This window comes from Phyllobates terribilis, unplaced genomic scaffold (genome assembly GCF_046119375.1).
Source record: "Phyllobates terribilis strain yellow unplaced genomic scaffold, ASM4611937v1 Scaffold_7__3_contigs__length_470593459, whole genome shotgun sequence".
In the NCBI taxonomy this organism is placed as follows: Eukaryota; Metazoa; Chordata; class Amphibia; order Anura; family Dendrobatidae; genus Phyllobates; species Phyllobates terribilis.
The window spans coordinates 386,087,083-386,108,681 of NW_027362767.1; the positions used below are offsets into that span (position 1 = coordinate 386,087,083).

The 21,599-nt window shown below is 48.3% G+C and overlaps 1 protein-coding gene across 1 annotated transcript in view; it reads right to left on the reverse strand.

The window, feature by feature from the left end:
* The window catches only part of NUMBL (NUMB like endocytic adaptor protein), a 90,533-nt gene that overhangs the window by 22,466 nt on the left and 46,468 nt on the right, over window positions 1-21,599 (reverse strand). Inside the window, exon 2 of the mRNA XM_073641487.1 lies at window positions 16,148-16,291. The gene's annotated coding sequence lies outside the window, so the exon portion shown is untranslated. The remainder of the gene's footprint in view (window positions 1-16,147; window positions 16,292-21,599) is intronic.

A 21,599-nucleotide genomic window follows, 5' to 3' on the forward strand; every position in this document is an offset into this window, starting at 1 on the left:
GCTGCAATAAAGTCTGGAAATTACTTCTCCACCCTTGACCTCACTAGTGGGTACTGGCAAGTAGCTGTTGCTGAGGAGGATCGGGAGAAGACGGCCTTTACTACCCCGATGGGACTCTGCGAGTTCAACAGTATGCCGTTTGGACTCTGCAACGCCCCCCGGAACGTTCCAGAGATTGATGGAGTGCTGCCTGGGACACCGCAACTTCGAGACTGTACTGCTATACCTGGATGACGTGATAGTGTACTCCAAAATGTACGAAGACCATTTGAAGCACCTGGCAGAGGTATTTGAGTCACTGTCCCGGTATGGGATGAAGCTGAAACCCTCCAAGTGTCACCTGCTCAAGCGAAAGGTACAGTACCTGGGGCACATCGTCAGTCCAGAAGGAGTAGCAACGGACCCGGAGAAGGTCACTGCCATCCAGAAATGGCCGGAGTCGAAGAGCCTTAAGGAAGTACGTCAGTTCCTGGGACTAGTCGGGTATTACCGGAGGTTTGTGAAGGACTATACCAAGAAAGCAGCGCCTTTGCAAGATCTCCTGGTAGGACAGTCCGGGAGAGGCAGAACCCCCCCCCCCCCCCCGTTCCAGTGGGGTAAGGAGCAAGCTGAAACCTTTGAGGTGATGAAGGAGATCCTGACCGGCGAAGAGATCCTAGCCTACCCTGACTACAGCCAACCGTTCCTGCTGTACACTGATGCCAGCAACGAGGGATTAGGAGCTGTGTTAAGTCAGAAGCAGAATGGCCGAGAGAAGGTGATCGTCTATGCAAGCAGGAAGCTCCGCCCAACCGAGAGGAACCCAGAGAACTATAGCAGCTTCAAGTTGGAGTTCCTGGCACTGGTCTGGGCCATCACCGAGCGGTTCAAGCACTACCTAGCCTCCAGTAAGTTCACTGCCTACACTGATAATAACCCCTTGACTCATCTGTAAACAGCCAAGTTAGGAGCCATGGAACAACGATGGATGGCTCGGCTGTCAAACTACAAGTTCACCATTAAGTACCGGGCAGACCGCAAGAATGCCAACGCCGATGCCCTGTCCAGAATGCCTCACCAGTCGGACACTGAAGAAGAAGTGGATGACCTGGAAGAGATTGAGCTACCTGCCTTCCATAGAAATGGGATGGTCCACGAGCAGCGAGCCTCCAGGAGGTATTGCGGTAAGACGTTAAACCCTTTGCCTCACCACAGCTGGAAGGAGACCCAGGACAGCAACCCGGTTGTCAGCCGTATCAAAGAACTGATAACCCAGGAAGGTTCCTCCCTGGAGAAGCCAAGCAACTGTGGAATGAGAGAAGCTGGCTGTTTATCTATAGAGAGAAGCTGTGCCGAAGGTACGTCAACCCGAGGACCCATGAGATGGTATGGCAGATCGTAGTGCCTAGGACGGACATCCAGATGGTGTTGGAGGCCTACCATGATCAAGCAGGGCACTTTGGCTGGAAGTAGCTAGAAACCCTGCTGAAAGGTCGGTTTTATTGGGTTGGAATGCGCAGTTCCATAGAGAGATGGTGCCGGGATTGTGGACCCTGTAGCCTCAGAAGAAAAAAAGACTACAGCAGCCAGAAGGTACCCCTGCAACCCATCAAGACAACTCGACCCTTGGAGATCGTGGCCCTGGATCATGTCAAGCTGTCACCCAGCAGGTCAGGATATTCCTATGCCCTGACCATGATGGATCACTACTCCCGGTTCCTGGTGGTCGCCCCCGTCAAGGATCTGACGGCAGAAACTGCGGCGAAGACGTTTCAGGCGTACTTCTGCAGGCCCCATGGATACCCGGAGCAGGTGCTGATAGATCAAGGCACTGCCTTAGAGTCCGAATTGTTCAAGGAGTTCTGCCATCTGTACGGGTGTAAGAAGATCCGGACTACACCGTACCACCCCCAAACCAATGGGTTATGTGAAAAGATGAATAACATCGTCATCGACCTGTTGAAGACCTTACCGCTAGAGGAAAGGAACCAGTGGCCAGACAAGCTACCTGACCTGGTAGATCTCTACAATCACATACCTGTGAGTTCCACCAATTGTACTCCAGCATATCTCATGCGAGCAAGACCCGGAAAGCGGCCCATGGACCTGGAGCTTGGTGTAGTAGAACCCGAAGCAGATATGTCCACTGAGGACTGGGACACGACGCGACAAGAACAGTACAGGAGAGTACAAGCCTGTGTCGAAGACAGTCTGAATAGGGTAAGAGACAAGCAGGAAGCACAGTACAACAAGAGTGCGCCAGCAGAGCCCTTAGCACCTGGAGAAGTCGTGCTAAAGAGAAAAAGAAGAAACCACAAACTTGATGACCAGTGGGAGAGGGAACCCTACACTGTGTTAAATTCAAGATTTGATAACAGGAAGACCTGTTTAAATTACCAAGGACGGAGGAAGAACGACTGCAACAGTATCTAGAGACCATCTGAAGTTGTGTCCAGGTCTGCTAAAGCCCCAGGAAGAAGTGCCTCTCACTGTACCGGAGGAGCCTAAAGAAGAAGTACTCCACACTGAATTAGGAGATTTCCCGGCAGATTGGCCTCAACTAGGTGGAGCAGTAATAATACCTGTGATGCATTTCTACCAACAGCCAGAAGACCTTCCATAGCAAGTAGAACCTGTAAGTGCCCCAGAAGAGCCTGCTCAGGAAGAATCCTCAGAAAAAGGATCACCGGTAGAAGCAGAGCCAGAAGGCCCAGTGACCAGTGTACTTGCCAGTCCCATAGAGAGGTTAAGGCAGTTTTACAATTTACCCACACGTAGAACTGACAGGGTAGCAGACGGTGCAGACACAGATGCCATCCACACTCCTGTACTACGCAGATCAACACGTAGCACCAAAGGCCAGGCCCCTGTCAGGTTCAGTGAATAAGTAGAAATACCTATAGTATAAATAGTTGCCCCTGGGGTATGTTATTCTTGTGTGATTTTCATGTATTTATTTATTGGTTTCAGCTTATGGTGGACAATTTCTATGAACATTAGTTACCCGTAAGGGTATATATATAAAGGACTCAGTGGCTGAGGACTGTGAGCAGCCCAAAAACGGTCCTGTACATAGCTGCACTCCCTGTAGTGCCCTTTTAAGTAACCACTGAACAAAAACCCATTTGGCGTGGCGGAAGACGTGGTCCAGCACCTGGGTCACCTATGCCCTGTAGCCACGCCCAGTGCCTACGTTGAGGGTTTTCAGGCGGGTCCCTCATGTGCCTCATGTTCTTTCACTGGTGAGATGGACACCATTAACTTGTAAGAGTCTGAGGACGCTCTATATTTGTATATATTTATTATGTTTTCACACCTATAACGTTCAAGAGATGTGCCTCCCATAAAGGGAAGAAATGTTAATGTTATTGTTAACCTGTTTTTGAAAAATGCTTCAGTCCAGGAGTACTGAGTTTTACTAGGGGGGAATGTGGCGCCCTGCTGCGCATTGGTGCCACAGAACCCAGAAGGGTGCATGGATGGACTTCTCCATAAGAGGCCCTCACACATTCACACACCTCCACCTTCCACCTCAGACCAGCAGAGGGAGCCCGTTAGGGACATATATAGGGAGGGTGGAGCTAGGCAGCTCAGTTAGTTGGAGTCTATTCTGAGTTTCAGTTCAGTGTTCAGAGAGGAACACCGCTCAGAGGGAGCTGAGAGCGTGCCGAAGCTCAGAGAGCGGTGAAGACGCAGCACGCCAGCTGCCAAGTAGTGAGGGCCCCGAGTGTGGTCGACAGCAAGGAGAAAAAGGAGAGTGGAACTTAGGGGGCAGAGGAGCATACCAGGCTCACCCTGATATATATACCGGACACCGGGTACTCGCCTACAGAGACCCTTTATACTCAGTAGGAACCACCGGAACCCCTGGAGAACTACAGGTCCCAGGTCCACCTAATGCTGATTGCAGTACCAGGGCTAGGAGTCACCGAGGTCCCAGTGTCCAGGAAGAGTGATCTCCAAAGAGAAGGCCCTACCACCAGGTCAGCAGGTGCAGAGAGGCAGTAATCAAGCTAGGCCCAGCTCCAGGCAGGCCAGAAGCCTAGAGAGTAAAGCAATAGATCAGGAGGCCCTATACCCGCTCACTGGGGAGAGTCCAGAAGTGTGCCCTTCACCTGGAGTACCCTGGACCGTGCCTGCAGCATCACCAGTAAAGGTACTGAAGCTTACCCCTGTGTCAGTGTCCATCCTTCCTCCGGGACCGACCTGCCGTCTCTCCCAAACACCACCATCCAGTACAACCCCTACACTGCCCTGAGGCCTGCTCCACCTGTGGGGAGCTGTCCCATCATTTGCTGTCCTAACATCTGCCTCAGAGGACTGTTGCAGCGCTGGTGATCCTCACCAGACACCACAGGTGGCTTCACGAATAATTCCAAAAACCCCAAATAATAGTAGTATCCCCTTTTCACTGACCGCCCTGGGTCACGGACCGGGCCAGCCACCGTGATATTCCCCGGCAACCAGAGGCCCGGCTGCCGAGTACCCCACGGCCCTGGGGGCGCGTCAGAACCCCTGCCTGGTAAACGCAGCGCGACGCGGGAGGCTTGCACCAGTACAGTGCACCTGTGGACTGTCTAAGAACTGTGAGTAAATCTTGGATGACTGCACTGAGCTGCCTCCGCTCCTTTCTTTCGCTGATGCCATTTCCCTCCCTGCACTACAACGCCCAGCACACTTCCATTCATCTACACTGCCCTGAGGCCTGCTCCACCTGTGGTGAGCCGTTCCATCTCTAGCTGCCCTAACACCTGCCTCAGAGGACTGTCGCAGCGCTGGTGATCCTCACCAGACACCACAGGTGGGGTCACGACAAATCCCCTATAAATATCCCCCTTTTTGCACTGACCGCCCTGGGTCATGGACCGGGCCAGCCACCGTGATCTTCCCCCAAAAAGCAGCCATAAGGCCCGGCTGCAGAGTACCCCACGGCCCTGGGGATGAGTCATGTTTTTGGCGTCACGAAGAGGATGCATGACAAGCCCGTTATCAGCGGGTATTGTGTGCCTAAGGACTGTTTTACTACATTGAATGTGGCGCCCGCCCCAGAAGAACGGGCGCCATTATGTGCGTGATCAAAGACAACGATATGGAACCTCCCATCGTGGGCCGGGTCCCAGAATGGCGCCAAAAGCATACCCTGCCCCTTGCAACAGTGACTGTCCGCATAGACGTGTCTGTCAAGGCAGGAAGGCCGTCACAGGGAGTGACCGACAGCAAACCGCCATGGGACCGCCCCCAAAAGAGGAGAGGAGGAGGAGAAAAGGAATGGAGACAGGGTGTGGTCTCAACCCGTCTAGCCAGACTGTACCCGGCAGCCAAGATGGAAGGGAGCAAAAGCCAAGCCTCTGCCTCTGGCCTGCTGCAGCAACAAGTTACTCCCCTCACCATGGAGGGGGATATGGAGAAGTTGTCCCCGGAGGACGTGGAGTTCCTCGAGAGCGAGGTCCTCGAGCTGGGCCAGGAAGTGGAGCGAGCCCAGCAGGCAGCGGTCGCCCGACGGAAAAGCGAGCTGCTGGAAAAATTGGCAGCACGCCGGAAAGTGAAACCGGATGCCAGCAGCCGCACGCCAGCCCTGGTGGAGCTTGCAGAAGACCAGGAGGCCGTGTGGAGCACAGGAGCAGGTAGGAGAGAATCCCCAGTCCCGGGCGCTGCCAGCGCTGACCTGCTCCTGGGCCTCCTGCCCCAGCCCCCGCCATATGCTGCCGCGCTCTGGCCGGAACCGTTGTGCAGCCCGGAACCCCCACCCCCGGGCGCGGAACTAGAGAACATCCCACCTAGAGCCTTCCTCGGAACCTCCACCTCCGGGCGCTGCACCGAAGGATCACCTATGCAGTGCCCTTCCGGAACCTCTGATCCCGGGCGCTGAAGCTGCGGGCCTGTTACTGGGAGCCCTCCCGCCACCTCCGCCTCCGGCACTAGGGTGGCTTTACGGCACCCCGGCCTTTGACTGGTCCGCCCGCTTCGAGGATCAGCAGCCGTGCCCGCTGCTCCCGCTACCAGCGCCTGATGGGGTTCTCCCAGGAGACAGAGGAAGCTGCCCAGCAGAGGAAAGAATTCTGCCGGCGGGAGCTCCGGCAATTGGAGAGGGAGCAACGCATGCGGGAAGTGCGCAGTGAACGCCTGGAGGCCCGTGATAAGGCCGCCAAGGCGCAAGTCCGCCAAGCGGAGGCAGTCCACCCTAGCCCCCGTGAAGAGGGCCTCATCGTAAAATTCAATTTAAAAGCTGGATGGGGCTTTATCCGTAGCCCCGAATTCAACAGGGACATCTTTGTCAACCGGTGGGATGTGGAGCCTGAGCTGGAGGAAGGCCATCCCGACCGGAACCTGTATTCGGGAGACCATGTTACGTTCACCCGGCACCATGGTGAGCGTGGCTGTTATTGCCCTGCAAGTGTACCATGCCAACAAGGACGCACCGCTGAAGGAAGTCCCTCGTGACCCGGCTGGGTCAGGGAAGAATGAGGAGTACCCCAGGAGGGGTCCCCAGTACTAGGCGTAGTACTGGGACTGCACATAACTGTATATAGTCATCCGTCCGGGTGCTGTGTTGCCATTTTGTTTACTTGTGTGTTTTCTTAGGTACCCGTAAAGGTATAGAGACAATAGGGAAGAGGACAGTGATCCCCCTAAAAACTTTCCACTATAAATAGTTTAGCACTTCTTAAAGTGCACCCTATTGGTTTTATAAGTGCAATCTTTACCTCAGAACAAAAACCCGTTTGGCGTGGCGGAAGACGAGGTCCAGGATTGGATCGTCTATGCCCTGCAGCCACGCCCAGGGCCTACGTTGAGGGTTTGCGGACGGGTCCCTCATTCTGCTGCTGTTGCACCCTGGTGCAGAAACTCTTGAAAATGTTTTATATGAAAGGTGTTTTATAGGAATAAGTGCTCTTATGATATTTCATATTTCATAATGTAATGTTTAAAAGTGATGTGCCTCCCATAAAGGGAAGAATGTTTTTATTGTCTTATATGCGAATGCATTCAAAAATTTTGCATGTCATTTATTCCATGTTTTTATTTTGTTCCAGCCTGCAGACATGCTGTGTTTTACCAGGGGGGAATGTGGCGCCACTGAGGGTTCGGTCGCCACAGAGGTACTGCTGTCTCCCTTCTCTCAGGTAAGGAGGGAGTGCTGCACGGAACCCCAACACCTACATTCAACACTACACTACCCCAGACCAGCAGGAGGGGCAAGACGCAATGTAGTTTCCTGCTGAGCCCTGACCCTGGCTGAGGTGGGGGGAACCCAAAGATAGGAGGAACCAGTAGTGGGTGTGGGTGGAGGAAGTAGTTTATGGGAGCACTCATACAGTAGATATATAAAAAGGTAGACATCTTAAAGTGGTTGGTTGTTGAGTAGGGACAGTTCAGAGGAACAGTCTGGGAGCAGAGTCTCTGTAGGAGCTCTGCTCCACTACAAGGGCCCAGGACTGAGGCCCAGGAGGGGAGCAGGGCATAGGCTCCGTTCTGTGAAAGGGATCCTAGGGGAGTACGGCGAGTGCAGGCGGCACCCGTACACCCCGAACCTGCCAAGTGTCAGGAGGATCTAGGCCGCAAGAAGGGGACCGGCCCCTGGCCCAGTCGTGCAGCTTCAAGCCTCGGCTGGAAAAACCGGAGGCTTCTGACTTCTATAGCCAGAAGCCAAACCCCCACTACAATCCAAGTAAGGTCAAGCAGGTCTGTGCAACTCCGACGGACAGGGGGGACCTCGCAGCACCCGAACACGATTCACAGTGGGAAGCGCAGGGCAGGAGGGAGTAAGACCCAGCGTGAAGTCGGTCTAGAGAGGTATATAAGAAAGTGGGGTTCTGCCAGGTATACCCGAGCTGCCTGAGGAAGGACTGAACCCCTGCCTGCTGAACACAGCGCGACGCGGGAGGCTTGCACCAGTACAGTGCACCTGTGGACTGTCTAGGAACTGTGAGTAAATCTTGGATGACTGCACTGAGCTGCCTCCGCTCTTTTCTTTCGCCAGTGCCATTTCCCTCCCTGCACTACAACGCCCAGCGCACCTCCATTCATCTACACTGCCCTGAGGCCTGCTCCACCTGTGGGGAGCCGTTCCATCTCTAACTGCCCTAACACCTGCCTCAGAGGACTGTCGCAGCGCTGGTGATCCTCACCAGACACCACAGGTGGCGTCACGACAAATCCCCTATAAATATCCCCCTTTTTTGCACTGACCGCCCTGGGTCACGGACCGGGCCAGCCACCGTGATCTTCCCCCAAAAAGCAGCCATAAGGCCCGGCTGCAGAGTACCCCACAGCCCTGGGGGCGAGTCACCTCACCTACCGGTGTATAACATCCGGCCCCTCGCCCCCCATGTATAACATTCGACCCCTCGCCCCCAGTGTAAAACATCCGGCCCCCAGTGTAAAACATCCGGCCCCCAGTGTAAAACATCCGGCCCCCAGTGTAAAACATCCGGCCCCCAGTGTAAAACATCCGGCCCCCAGTGTAAAACATCCGGCGCCATCTCCCCCTGCTGAATAACCTCCAGCCTCCCACCATGCCATCTGCCTTTATTAACATGTGACAGAACGGCCGGTGGTGCAGAGCTCACTGATACCAGCGCGGTCCTGTAATAGGAGCCACCGGGGTAACTAGTCCGTTCATGACATTTCTTCCCCCTAAATCCTCCCCCATCACCTGTGAGTGATATTTCTGAGAAATGGAAGGAACCGCAGCAACTCGACAACAAAGGGGAGAACCCGTAACGTTAAAGACCGGGGGGCCGAGTGCTGAGGAGCAGAGAGCGGAAAAGTCACCACCGCTCTGCTGACTCCATAACTGCAGAGTCCAGTCCTCCTCTGCTATTAGCACAAATACATCGCCCCGCCAGGAGCTTCATGGTCGAGCAGCTGCATGCAGCCTTACATCACCAAGCACAATGCCGAGCATTGGATGGAGTAGTGTAAAGCTGCCACTACTGGACTCTGGAGGAAACGTGTTATGGCAGTGAAGAATCACACTTCTCTGATGGATGAGTCTGGGATAGGTGATTCCAGGAGAACGTTACCCCATGACTGCATTGTGCCTGCTGTACAGATGGTGGAGGAGGTTTAATTCTATGGGGATGTTTCTCAGGGGTCAGCTTTGGTGAAGGGAATCTTAATGCTTCAGCACAAGACATTGTGGACAATTGAAGCTTCCAGCACTGTGCGAATACTTGGGGGAAGGTCCTTTTTTGTTCCCCATGACTGTGCCTGCTGCACAAAGTCCATACAGACATGGTTGGAGTAGTTTGGTGGAAGAACATGACCGGCCACACAGAGCACGACCTCAGAACCATCTACACCTTTGGGAAGAACTACAATAGAGATTGTGACCAGGTCTCTCCCCATAATCAGGATCTGACCTCACAAATGCTCTTCTGGATGAAGGACCAGAAATTATAAGACATCTCCAAAATCTTGTAGAAAATCTTCCCAGAAGAGCAGGACCTGTTATAACTGCAGAGTGGCCGACTCCATATTAATGTCTATGGATGTAGAATGGGAGGTCAGAAAAGCTCCTGTAGGTGTCATGTAGAGGGGGTGTAAGAGTGGTGGACTGTACTATTGCGTTCCTGCCCCTGAAGACAGCAATCAAGTTGATGTCATGCTTTTTATACATACAGTAGTGTTCAAAATACTAGCAGTCCAATATGACTAACCAGATGAATCACTATTTTTGTTATAAATTATATCACCACATGTCAAACAATTTACCAGTTGGTGCAGTAGATTCTAAGAAAACCACCAGACTCCGCATTCATGATCTGCAGGTTTTTGAGTCTGTATATTTGAATAATTAATTGTACGGTGGTGTGTCCAAAATAATAGCAGTGTGGAGTTCAATTAGTGAGGTCAATCATTCTGTGATGAAACAGGTGTGAATCAGATGGCCCTTATTTAAGGGTGAAGCCAGCACAAGTTGTACATGCATTTCTCCTTGAAAGCCTGAGAAATATGGGTCGTTCGAGACATGGTTCAGAGAAACAGCGTACTTTGATTAAAAATTTGATTGGAGGGGGTAAAACTTATAAAGAAGTGCAGACAATGATAGGCTGTTCAGCTAAAATGATCTCCAATGCTTTAAAATGGAAAGCAAAACCAGAGCGACGTGGAAGAAAACGGAAGACAACCATCCGAATGGATCGAAGAATAGCCAGAATGGCAAGGGCTCAGCCAATCATCAGCTCCAGGATGATCAGAGACAGTCTCCAGTTACCTGTCAGGACTGTGACAGTTAGAAGACGCCTGTGTGAAGATAATCTCTTAGCAAGAAGTCTCCACAAAGTCTCACGGTTAACAAAAAAAAACGACATGCACTGAAGCAGATAAAATTTGCCAAAGAACACATCAACTGGCCTAAAGAGAAATGGAGAAACATTTTGTGGACTGATGAAAGTAAAATTGTTCTTTTTGGGTCCAAGAGCCGCAGACAGTTCATCAGACGACCCCCAAACACTGCATTCAAGCCACAGTACACTCTGAAGACAGTGAAGCATGGTGGTGCCAGCATCATGATATGGGCAAGTTCCTCTTACTATGGTGCCGACCTATTTACCGCATACCTGGGATCATGGACCAGTTTCCATATATTAAAATACTTGAAGAGCCATGTTGCCTTACGCTGAAGAGGAGATGCCTTTGAAATGTGTGTTTCAACAAGACAACGACCCTAAACGCACCAGTAAACAAGCAAAATCTTGGTTCCAGTCCAACAAAATTGAGGTTATGGAGTGGCCAGCCCAATCCCCGGACCTTAATCCGATAGAACACTTATGGGGTGACATTAAAAATGCCTATTTCTGAGGCAAAGCCAACAAATGCCAAAAAATTGTGGGATGTAGTCAAAGCCTCCTGGGCTGGAATAACACCTGACAGATGCCAGAAGTTGGTTGACTCTATGCAACATAGATGTGAAGCAGTTCTAAAAAACTGTGGGTATACAACTAAATATTAGGTTAGTGATTCACAGGAATGCTAAATCCTCAAAAAGAAGAAGAGGACATATTGTGAGTTTGTACTAAAGACAAATGCAGACACTGCTATTTTTTTTTTTTTTAACAGTCCAATGTTAATTTTTGTTAAATTCTGTAAAGAAGTTAAAAATTATATACATTTTTCTTCATGTTTTGAATTAAAAAAAACAGTGTGCAATGTTCCCAATGCATGGAAATAAAAACTACTATAAAGATTTTGTGCTTAACTCATGTTTCTGAACACACAGCTATTATTTTGAACACTACTATATGTTGTTTCATGCGAAGTATGAACTATGTATTACGGTTTTATGCGTAACCTGGTTAAGGTATTGTGGGGAACAAGTATTTTTAGTATAATAGGCATAGGGTGCAGTAGAACATAGGGAATTTGTAGTGATGTATAATGTAGGATGTGATAACATAAGATAAGGGTAGAGTTAAAGTTGGGACTAGCCCATAGTGGGAGGGGAGAAGCCCCAGTAGAAAGGAACTGCTTCCTGATAGTTGATAGATAGGGAAGTACAGTAACCAAGGTCAACTTCAAGTTGCAGTGGGAGGCCTTACTTGGATCCTTTGTGGACATTCCTGCAGCGTCCAGAGCTCAAGGCTCGATACAGGTACTATGAAGAGTGCCTTATCCCCTGGCTTACAGGGGACAATGGATGTGGAACCGCGTGAAGGGAAGGCAGCGGATCCCGGGTGCACTGCAGGACTGGATAGGAGATCCCTGGGACTGACTGAGCCAGTGAACGTGATGGATAGTCCAGGAGGAACGGATAGTAATGCTGGAAACGTACTGTTCTAACGAAACAATGAATAAGAAGTGTTGTGCCCGATACTGCGTGTTACAATCTGATGAACTAGAACTAGAACTGTCTAGTAATCTTTCGGTGGTTAAAATTAACTGCACGTCCCCTGAGTTTTGTGTGGCGGCTCCTGAAGATGGAGGCTTAGAGATAGCGGCCTACAAGTGAGTGTGAAGCACCCCACACCTGGTAGCACACTGGGATTGGGACATGAACTAAGAATCCGTCAGAGAGTTTATTTTGATTATCCAATAAGGTGTTTGTAACTCTTATCTGTCTTTTTCTGAACTCCTCTAAACTGATTTGTGACCACAGACAACATCAAAGTGCAGGGAAATAAAGAGCCTGTAAAAGCCAAGTGGTGCAACATGTTTAATGAAACCTAAATTGCAAAACTTTTTTTTTTTTTTTTAGCACCAACTGCATGCATTTGGGTAAAAAATAACAGACCACATCATAGATGGAAAAAAAACAACAGACCACATCAAAGTTGATGGTGTAAGAAAACAAAGCTTATAGAAGCAAAATGGTTACAATTTTTTATTGAAACCCAATTGCAAAAATGATTTTTAGCCCCTAATACATGCATTTAGGTAAAAAAATAAAATAAAAAGTCCCAGCCATGGACACCCCCACTTGTACTGCGTTTTTTTTTTTCAGAGTCACGAATGTTCTCATTCACTGAATGCAATGACAGATATTAAAATGATGGGGAATTTTCACACAAACTATTAACCAGTTGCCTAACTTTCAATTATAGGACAATCATCAGACTATAGCTGTAGTGATGTGTGTGGCCCTGTATGTGGGTAGGGGGGTTTCTTCTTTACCAGACCCCCACTGCTCGGGAAATAAAAAGGGGAGCTGGAAATACAAAGGCAGACAAGTCAGACAGATCCTTTTTTTAGAAGATGGTTTTGTTTAGTGAGCAGCTAATTAGTTGTGGATTTTGCAAAAAAAAAGTCTGTTCTGTGGGTACCGGCTTTGTAGAGCACAATTCTATAGAAAACATTGTGGAGAATCCATTAGTCCCCTGCTACAAGCTCGGACCCCTAAATACAACATTCATATAGCTCTGTGCTGCGCTGGCATCTGCCCCCGTTAATGAGACGCATCACCGATTGTACGGGTCTGGCACCATATACGGCTTGTAGCAGGGAGAAAACAATATATTCTACACATCTGTTATATGGACGCCACAAAGAAAATGCTGGAGACGAATCCCAGAACAGCACAAATACATGTCTATACATGGTGGGAACAAAATGGCTAATTACAGAGCGTCCCTTCATCCCTGCTGGGTACTGGCTCCATTCTTTCCTCTTTCAGCTGTAGAATACTGCGCCCTCTGTACCGAGCCTCTGTACCGAGCTTCCAACCCGACCCTGTGCCCTGACATGTAAAGCGCAGGGCCACCAGCATGCCAGGAGCAGGACAACTGCAGAGCTAGCAACTACCCCATGGGAAGGAATTATCGGAAACACTTCCCGGAAATCACATTCAGCCATCGGAGCACTCGACGCCACTTCAGTTTCGAGGAGCAGCGTAAATTTTTGCAAGGGTGGAACTTCGTCAGGCGCCTTTAAGGGACTCCTTGTGTAGATGACATCACGTGTGATATCATCATCATCATCATGTGAAATGTCACAAAGGGAAATCCATATAATCGGAAGCTGTGACGCCATCTGGTGGTGCAAATGTAGCACCCCGAGGGTTCGGTTGCTACAGGGGTATTGCATCTCACCCAGATGTGCGATATCTCACTTCCAGGTAAGGATGGAGTGTGGCTCAGGACCCTAACACCCACATGCACTACACCACATTTCCGGGGGACAGCTCGACGGTGCTCCCATTAGTTATGCAGGCACGAGTGAGCATGTCCCTGGCTGGAGTGGGGGGAGGGAACACCTAGAGAAGGGAACCCGGTAGTGTGTGCGTGGGGGAAGTAGATCCGGGGTGCACTCTGTACAGGAGTATAAAGGGAGGCATCATCTTGGAAAGGGAGTGAGTTGAGAGAGGAGAAGACAGGGAGCAGAGCTGCTTTATGGGCTCTGCTCCACAGGCAGGCCCTGTCAGGAGGCCTGAGCCTGGAGGAGGGAAGAAGGAGGAAGAGGAGCAGACTGGGCTCCAGGAAGGACAGAGGGGACCCCAGGGGTGTGGACTGGCTGGTAGCCACCACACGCCAGCCGCTACCTGAGTAGGGGGGTCAGGTCAAGAAGATGGGAACCGGATTCCAAATTAGTGGAGGAGAGAAACTACCCTCAACTAAGAACCGGAGGCTGCGACATTACATGTGGAGCAGCCCCTCACCACACCCGCTAGAAAGGCACCACATAGGACCTGGGAAACGCAGGCCAACGTTTGCCCACCAAGAAGGACCGAGGCAGCTGGACATAAGCGTGGTCACTAGTGGGGTTGAAGACCAGAGACAGGGGACATAAAGGGGGTCCTGCAAAGCACTCCAGAAAGACCTGGGAGTTAACCGAGCCCCTCACCTGGTGAGCACAGCGCGACACAGGCGGCCACCTCTGCAGCGGTGGCCTGGAGCAGTAACCGAGTAACCGTGAGTAAAGACCCTGAACTGCACCACCAAGACTCCGAGTTGTCTTTGTTGCGCTCGTGTACCACCATCACCCCCATCATTTATCCCTGCTGCCCTGAGGCCATACCCCTCCCGTTGGGGGTTATAACATCATCGCTGCACCCATACCACCGGCCTCAGCGGACTGTTCTGCAGCGGCGGCTGCAAAGCCGCACTCAACGGGTGGCGTAGTCGACATCCAAGTTAACATCTACTGCCAGAGACTGCCACTTAGTTTGACACCCTGGGCACGGACCGGGTCACCGCCACAAGGACTACTACCCCTCAACAGATCCGGCTCCGGGTAAGCTCCCGCGTGCGCAACGCTGCGCGACACAGGCCCAGGGGCGCGTCACAAATGGTGCCTGGTCACGGGTACACGCAGCAACGTGGCATTGTCAGGAGGAACAGTACAGTTTGTGAACGTAAGGGGTTATTCCCAGGATAGTAAGGTGTAATACAAGTTACTGATCACGAGGCACAGAGGCATCAGAGTTACACTTCCAGGAGGCACAGAGGCATCAGAGTTACACTTCCAGGAGGCACAGAGGCATCAGAGTTACACTTCCAGGAGGCACAGAGGCATCAGAGTTACACTACCAGGAGGCACACAGGCATCAGAGTTACACTACCAGGAGGCATACAGGCATCAGAGTTACACTACCAGGAGGCACACAGGCATCAGAGTTACACTACCAGGAGGCACACAGGCATCAGAGTTACACTACCAGGAGGCACACAGGCATCAGAGTTACACTTCCAGGAGGCACACAGGCATCAGAGTTACACTTCCAGGAGGCACAGAGGCATCAGAGTTACACTACCAGGAGGCACATAGGCATCAGAGTTACACTACCAGGAGGCACACAGGCATCAGAGTTACACTACCAGGAGGCACACAGGCATCAGAGTTACACTTCCAGGAGGCACAGAGGCATCAGAGTTACACTTCCAGGAGGCACACAAGCATCAGAGTTACACTACCAGGAGGCACACAGGCATCAGAGTTACACTTCCATGAGGCACAGAGGCATCAGAGTTACACTACCAGGAGGCACACAGGCATCAGAGTTACACTTCCAGGAGGCACAGAGGCATCAGAGTTACACTACCAGGAGGCACACAGGCATCAGAGTTACACTACCAGGAGGCACACAGGCATCAGAGTTACACTACCAGGAGGCACACAGGCATCAGAGTTACACTTCCAAGTGGCACACAGGTGTAATAGAAATATTCATGGCTTGACTTTTGCAGGCCTCACTGTCGACAATATGGGGACACTCCATTCTCCACCCACCAGGCCGCACCATCAGCATGCCGCAAGACTCGACTCCACCTGTGCAGACTAGGGCAGGGAGACTCTCTTTCCAGACATGTTGGTCACAAATACACCTTAATTTCTTTACTGCCATTGTAGTCCAGAATCCAGAGATTCGCTAGGTCATGTTACACCATACAAGGCTGATGCCCAGCTTCTTAACTGTGCCAAAATACCACCAAAAATGACACATCACTTGCCACAGTAGGACACTAGACTCTGTCATGTCGCCTCAGGACCCTGCCTAATAGAGGACCAGTGAGAATAACCATCAGCAACATGGCACCAGGGCCAATTCTCCTCTCATTCTGGAGGTAGATCTGATATGATGCAAATGTCTAAGGTAGGAATACCCCTTTACCTCTATGTAAGGGACTGGAAGGTCTGTACCAGAAAAACTGAGCTGTGACCAATATAAAATATAAGAATTTGGGGATGGTAACACAACTTGGACATTAACTTTAAGCCTAGCTCTACTTACAGTGCTGGTGGGAGCGGCAGGGTGGTCTGATGTGGGCATCCAATAGTTAAAGTTCTCCTCCTGATCCCTCCCGAAAATGCAGCGAGAACAGCCAGCGAGATGTTTGCCAGTGATAATCGTAGAAAGGATGCGAGATAATAAGACCTGCAAAAGAAAACAATGAAGAAGAAAGCAATTTAATATACACTACATTTCAAAAGTTTGGGGTCATTTAGAAATTTCATTATTTTTGAAAGAAAAGCGCATTTTTTTTTCAATGAAGTTAACATTAAATGAATCAGAAATACACTCTATACATTGTTAATGTGGTAAATGACTATTCTAGCTGCAAAAGTCTTGTTTTTATTGCAATATCTACATAGGTGTATAGAGGCCCATTTCCAATAACCAACAATCCAGTGTTTAATGGTACATTGTGTTTGCTAACTGTGTAAGAAGGCTAATGGATGTTTAGAGAACCCTAGAAAACCCTTGCACAAGTATGTTAGCCCAGCTGAAAACGGTTTGGCTGATTTGAGAAGCTATAAAATTGACCTTCCTTTGAGCTAGTTGAGAATCTGGAGAATTACATTTGTTTGTTCTTTGAAACTCTCAAAATGGCCAGAAAAAGAGAACTTTCATGTGTAACTCGACAGTCTATTCTTGTTCTTAAAAATGAAGGCTATTCCATGCGAGAGATTGCCAAGAAACTGAAGATTTCCTACAAAGGTGTGTACTACTCCCTTCAGAGGAGAGCACAAACAGGCTCTAACCAGAGTAGAAAGAGAAGTGGGAGGCCCCGCTGCACAACTGAACAACAAGACAAGTACATTAGAGTCTCTAGTTTGAGAAATTGATGCTTCAGAGCTCCTCAACTGGCAGCTTCATTAAATAGTACATGCAAAACGCCAGTGTCAACGTCTACAGTGAAGAGGCGACTCCGGGATGCTGGCCTTCAGGACAAAGTGGCAAAGAGAAAGCCATATCTGAGACTGGCTAATAAAAGGGAAAGATTAATATGGGCAAAAGAACACAGACATTGGACAGAGGAAGATTGGAAAAAAGTTTTATGGACAGACGAATCAAAGTTTGAGGTGTTTGGATCAGACAGAAGAACATTTGTGAGACACAGAACAACTGAAAAGATGCTGGAAGAGTGCCTAACGCCATCTGTCTAGCATGGTGGAGGTAATGTGATGGTCTGGGGTTGCTTTGATGCTGGTAAAGTGGGAGATTTGTACAAGGTAAATGGGATTTTGAATAAGGAAGGCTATCACTCCATTTTACAACTCCATGCCATACCCTGTGGACAGCACTTGATTGGAGCCAATTTCATCCTACAACAGGGCAATGACCCAAAGCACACCTCCAAATTATGCATGAACTATTGAGGGAAGAAGCAGGCAGCTGGTATTCTATCTGTAATGGAGTGGCCAGCGCAGTCACCAGATCTCAACCCCATTGAGCTGTTGTGGGAGTAGCTTGACCGTCTGGTAAGCAAAAAGTGCCCATCAAGCCAATCCAACTTGTGGAGGGGCTTCAGGAAGCATGGGGGGAAATGTCTCAAGATTACCTCAGCAAATTAACAGCTAGAATGCCAAAGGTCTGCAATGCTGGAATTGCTGCAAAGGGAGCATTCTGTGACGAAAGCAAAGTTTGAAGGAGAAAATTATTCTTTCTAATAAAAATCATTATTTCTAACCTTGTCAATGTCTGGACTATATTTTCAAATCATTTCACAACTCATTTGATAAATAAAAGTATGAGTTTTCATGGAAAACACAAAATTGTCTGGGTGACCCCAAATTTTTGAACGGTAGTGTATATTTCAAAATCAAGAAGTCATATGGTATTCCAAGAGACGATCTGAACAGTATTCGCAAAATCTTACACTGGAGTTAAGACTGGATATTTTGGGCTGCCCCAATCTACAGTTTATATCCACCACAGCATTTTTTTTATATCTCTGCACTGGTAAAAATACATACTGTATATATATTTTTATTTATATCAAATTGCATGTCTAGTGCCTGCCATTGCAATGGAAACCTAAGGCAGAAGTCTGAAACACACGGCCCCCAGGTTGTTTTGTGCAGCCCACAGGCACGTGAGCTCTCATAATGATGTAGTCCAGTCTAGGGGGCGCCAACGCCAGCGCTGCTCTTCAATTGAATGTGCTATATGGGGGGCATTATTACAGGATAGACATATCTACAAGATGGGGACCAGGATGGAGGACATTACTACAGGATAGAGACATATCTACAAGATGGGGACCAGGATGGAGGACATTACTAGAGGATAGAGACATATCTACAAGATGGGGACCAGGATGGAGGACATTACTACAGGATAGAGACATATCTACAACCTGGGGACCAGGATGGAGGACATTACTACAGGATAGAGACCAGGATGGAGGACATTACTACAGGATAGAGACCAGGATGGAGGACATTACTACAGGATAGAGACCAGGATGGAGGACATTACTACAGGATAGAGACCAGGATGGAGGACATTACTACAGGATAGAGACCAGGATGGAGGACATTACTACAGGATAGAGACCAGGATGGAGGACATTACTACAGGATAGAGACCAGGATGGAGGACATTACTACAGGATAGAGACCAGGATGGAGGACATTACTACAGGATAGAGACCAGGATGGAGGACATTACTACAGGATAGAGACCAGGATGGAGGACATTACTACAGGATAGAGACCAGGATGGAGGACATTACTACAGGATAGGGACCAGGATGGAGGACATTACTACAGGATAGGGACCAGGATGGAGGACATTACTACAGGATAGGGACCAGGATGGAGGACATTACTACAGGATAGGGACCAGGATGGAGGACATTACTACAGGATAGAGACCAGGATGGAGGACATTACTACAGGATAGAGACATATCTACAACCTGGGGACCAGGATGGAGGACATTACTACAGGATAGAGACCAGGATGGAGGACATTACTACAGGATAGAGACATATCTACAACCTGGGGACCAGGATGGAGGACATTACTACAGGATAGAGACCAGGATGGAGGACATTACTACAGGATAGAGACATATCTACAACCTGGGGACCAGGATGGAGGACATTACTACAGGATAGAGACCAGGATGGAGGACATTACTACAGGATAGAGACATATCTACAACCTGGGGACCAGGATGGAGGACATTACTACAGGATAGAGACCAGGATGGAGGACATTACTACAGGATAGAGACCAGGATGGAGGACATTACTACAGGATAGAGACATATATGCAAGATGGAGGCCAGGATGGAGGACATTACTATAGGATAGGGACATTACTACAATATATAGACCAGGATGGAGGACATTACTACAAGATAAGGACATAACTACAAGATGGAGGCAATGATGAAGGACATTACTACAAGATGTTGGCCAGAATTACTATATGGTGCTAATTGTCAGATAATATTATTGTATGGGGCCAATTGGAGACAAAAAAAAAAGGAAAAAAATTGTAAAAAAAAAAAAAATTCAAAATAAAAAAAGTATGAAAAAATATTTTGCCACTAAAAATGCTGTTTTATGTACAAACTAAAGTAAACAAAAAAGTGCACATCTGTAACGACCCAAGCTATAAAACTGTACCATAGCTCATACAGTTCATGCCATTTAAATCAATAAATAAGATGCCAAAACCGCTCAAAAAGTGTATAGAAAAAAATGGCATCACTAAAAAGGTCATCTCATCCTGCAAATCATGTGTCCCAGATGAGTTTGAGACCCCTGCCCTAAGGGTATGTGCACACGTCAAGTATCTGGTGCAGAAATTTATGCCCCATTTCTGCTCCTCTTGGCAGGAAAAACGCAGCAGCAAAAATGTACGTTTTTTTTTTTTTTCTTTACTTGCGTTTTTGGTGCAGATTTTTCCCCCCTCATTAGTATGGGTGAAATCTGCAGCAAAAACGCTGAAAGAACTGACACTGCAGATTAAATCTGCAAGTCACAAACAAGCAACATGTGCATGAGACATGTGCATGACACTTCACGATTATCATTCACTTTGCTGGCATCAGGAAAAAACGCAGCAAAAATGCAACATGTGCACACAGCCTAAGAGGAGAAATTGGCTTAGAAATCAATAGCGTACATGAAAATAAGAAAACTTTGTAAGATATCTGTATCAGGGAAATCTGCTTCCTTCTCTTCCTGGGCTGATATTTCATTCACAAATTCTCAATTCACAGGTAAAATCTGTCTTCAGTGAATACACATTTTCCTAGTACATAGATAGGATGACAGTTAGTGCTCATAAAGTTCTACGGAGAACTGTGAGGGAATGTGCACATGTTGAGTATTTGCAGTAGAGTTTTCTGCAGCAAAAACCAGAGTGTTGACAGAAAAAAAAAAAAAGTTGAACAAAATATGAGCGTTTTTTTAAACACATTTTTGATGTTTTTAACTTGCATTTGTTTCCCCGCCATTTGGATGGGTAAAAAATACTGCAAAAAAAAGCTGAAAAAATTGACACACTGCAGATTTGAAAAAAAAAGGCTTTGATCTTTCACATTGGCAAGGAAAAAATAAACCGCGTGTGCATGAGATTACAGGAGATTACAGAAACTGCTATTTTAGTAGAACTTGCAGCAGAATGTGTTGGCTCTGGCTCCTCCCCCTCTCCATAGACTCTTATAAGCACCAACTGTCATCTCCTATCTCAGTAATGGGAAAACCTGCCTTCACTAAATACAGATTTTAGCCATGAATTGAGAGTGAATGATCAGTACAAGAGGAGAAAGAAGCAGATTTTTCTTATAAGATATATTACAAAAAAAATATGATTTTCATGTGTAATATTTATCAAATAAAAACCACAGTAACTCTTTATAAAAGTTGTATGAGATGAGAAAAACTTGTCTGGGTGCTTTCAAAGACATCATTACTCCCATCTATGGGCTGTGTGTGATATCCTGAGAGCCTGAATGGACCCAAACTGCAATACCACACTTAGCCTGTAGACAAGGGTGGCACTGTTTCACTGATTTTCTAATATTAAATACAATTCAGACTAAGGGTGGTGATATGGAAATATGCTGTAACACTGAATTATTCCAGGTTTTTACAAGAATTTTCCACCCAGAGCCAGGCTAACCACAATTGCTTTCTGCTAATGATTGATTGCTCTTCTGATCTGGAACACCATTTTGTGCCAGTATTATAATAGTTATTGTAAAACCTATTAAAAGAAAAGTGGGTGTGCGCCTGTTCCCACAGCTGGTTTCCTTCGGAAGTTATTTTTATTTGGGCCAAACTTCTCTGGTCTCCAGCCAGACTCTCAGGGTCACTGATTTTTAGCGGCCATCTTCTGTTCACCCATGGCGGCAAATATAAGGGGTTACCACCCAGCTTTACCAGACTACTGATGGCAAACTATATATAATACACTGCTCAGAAAAATAAAGGGAACAC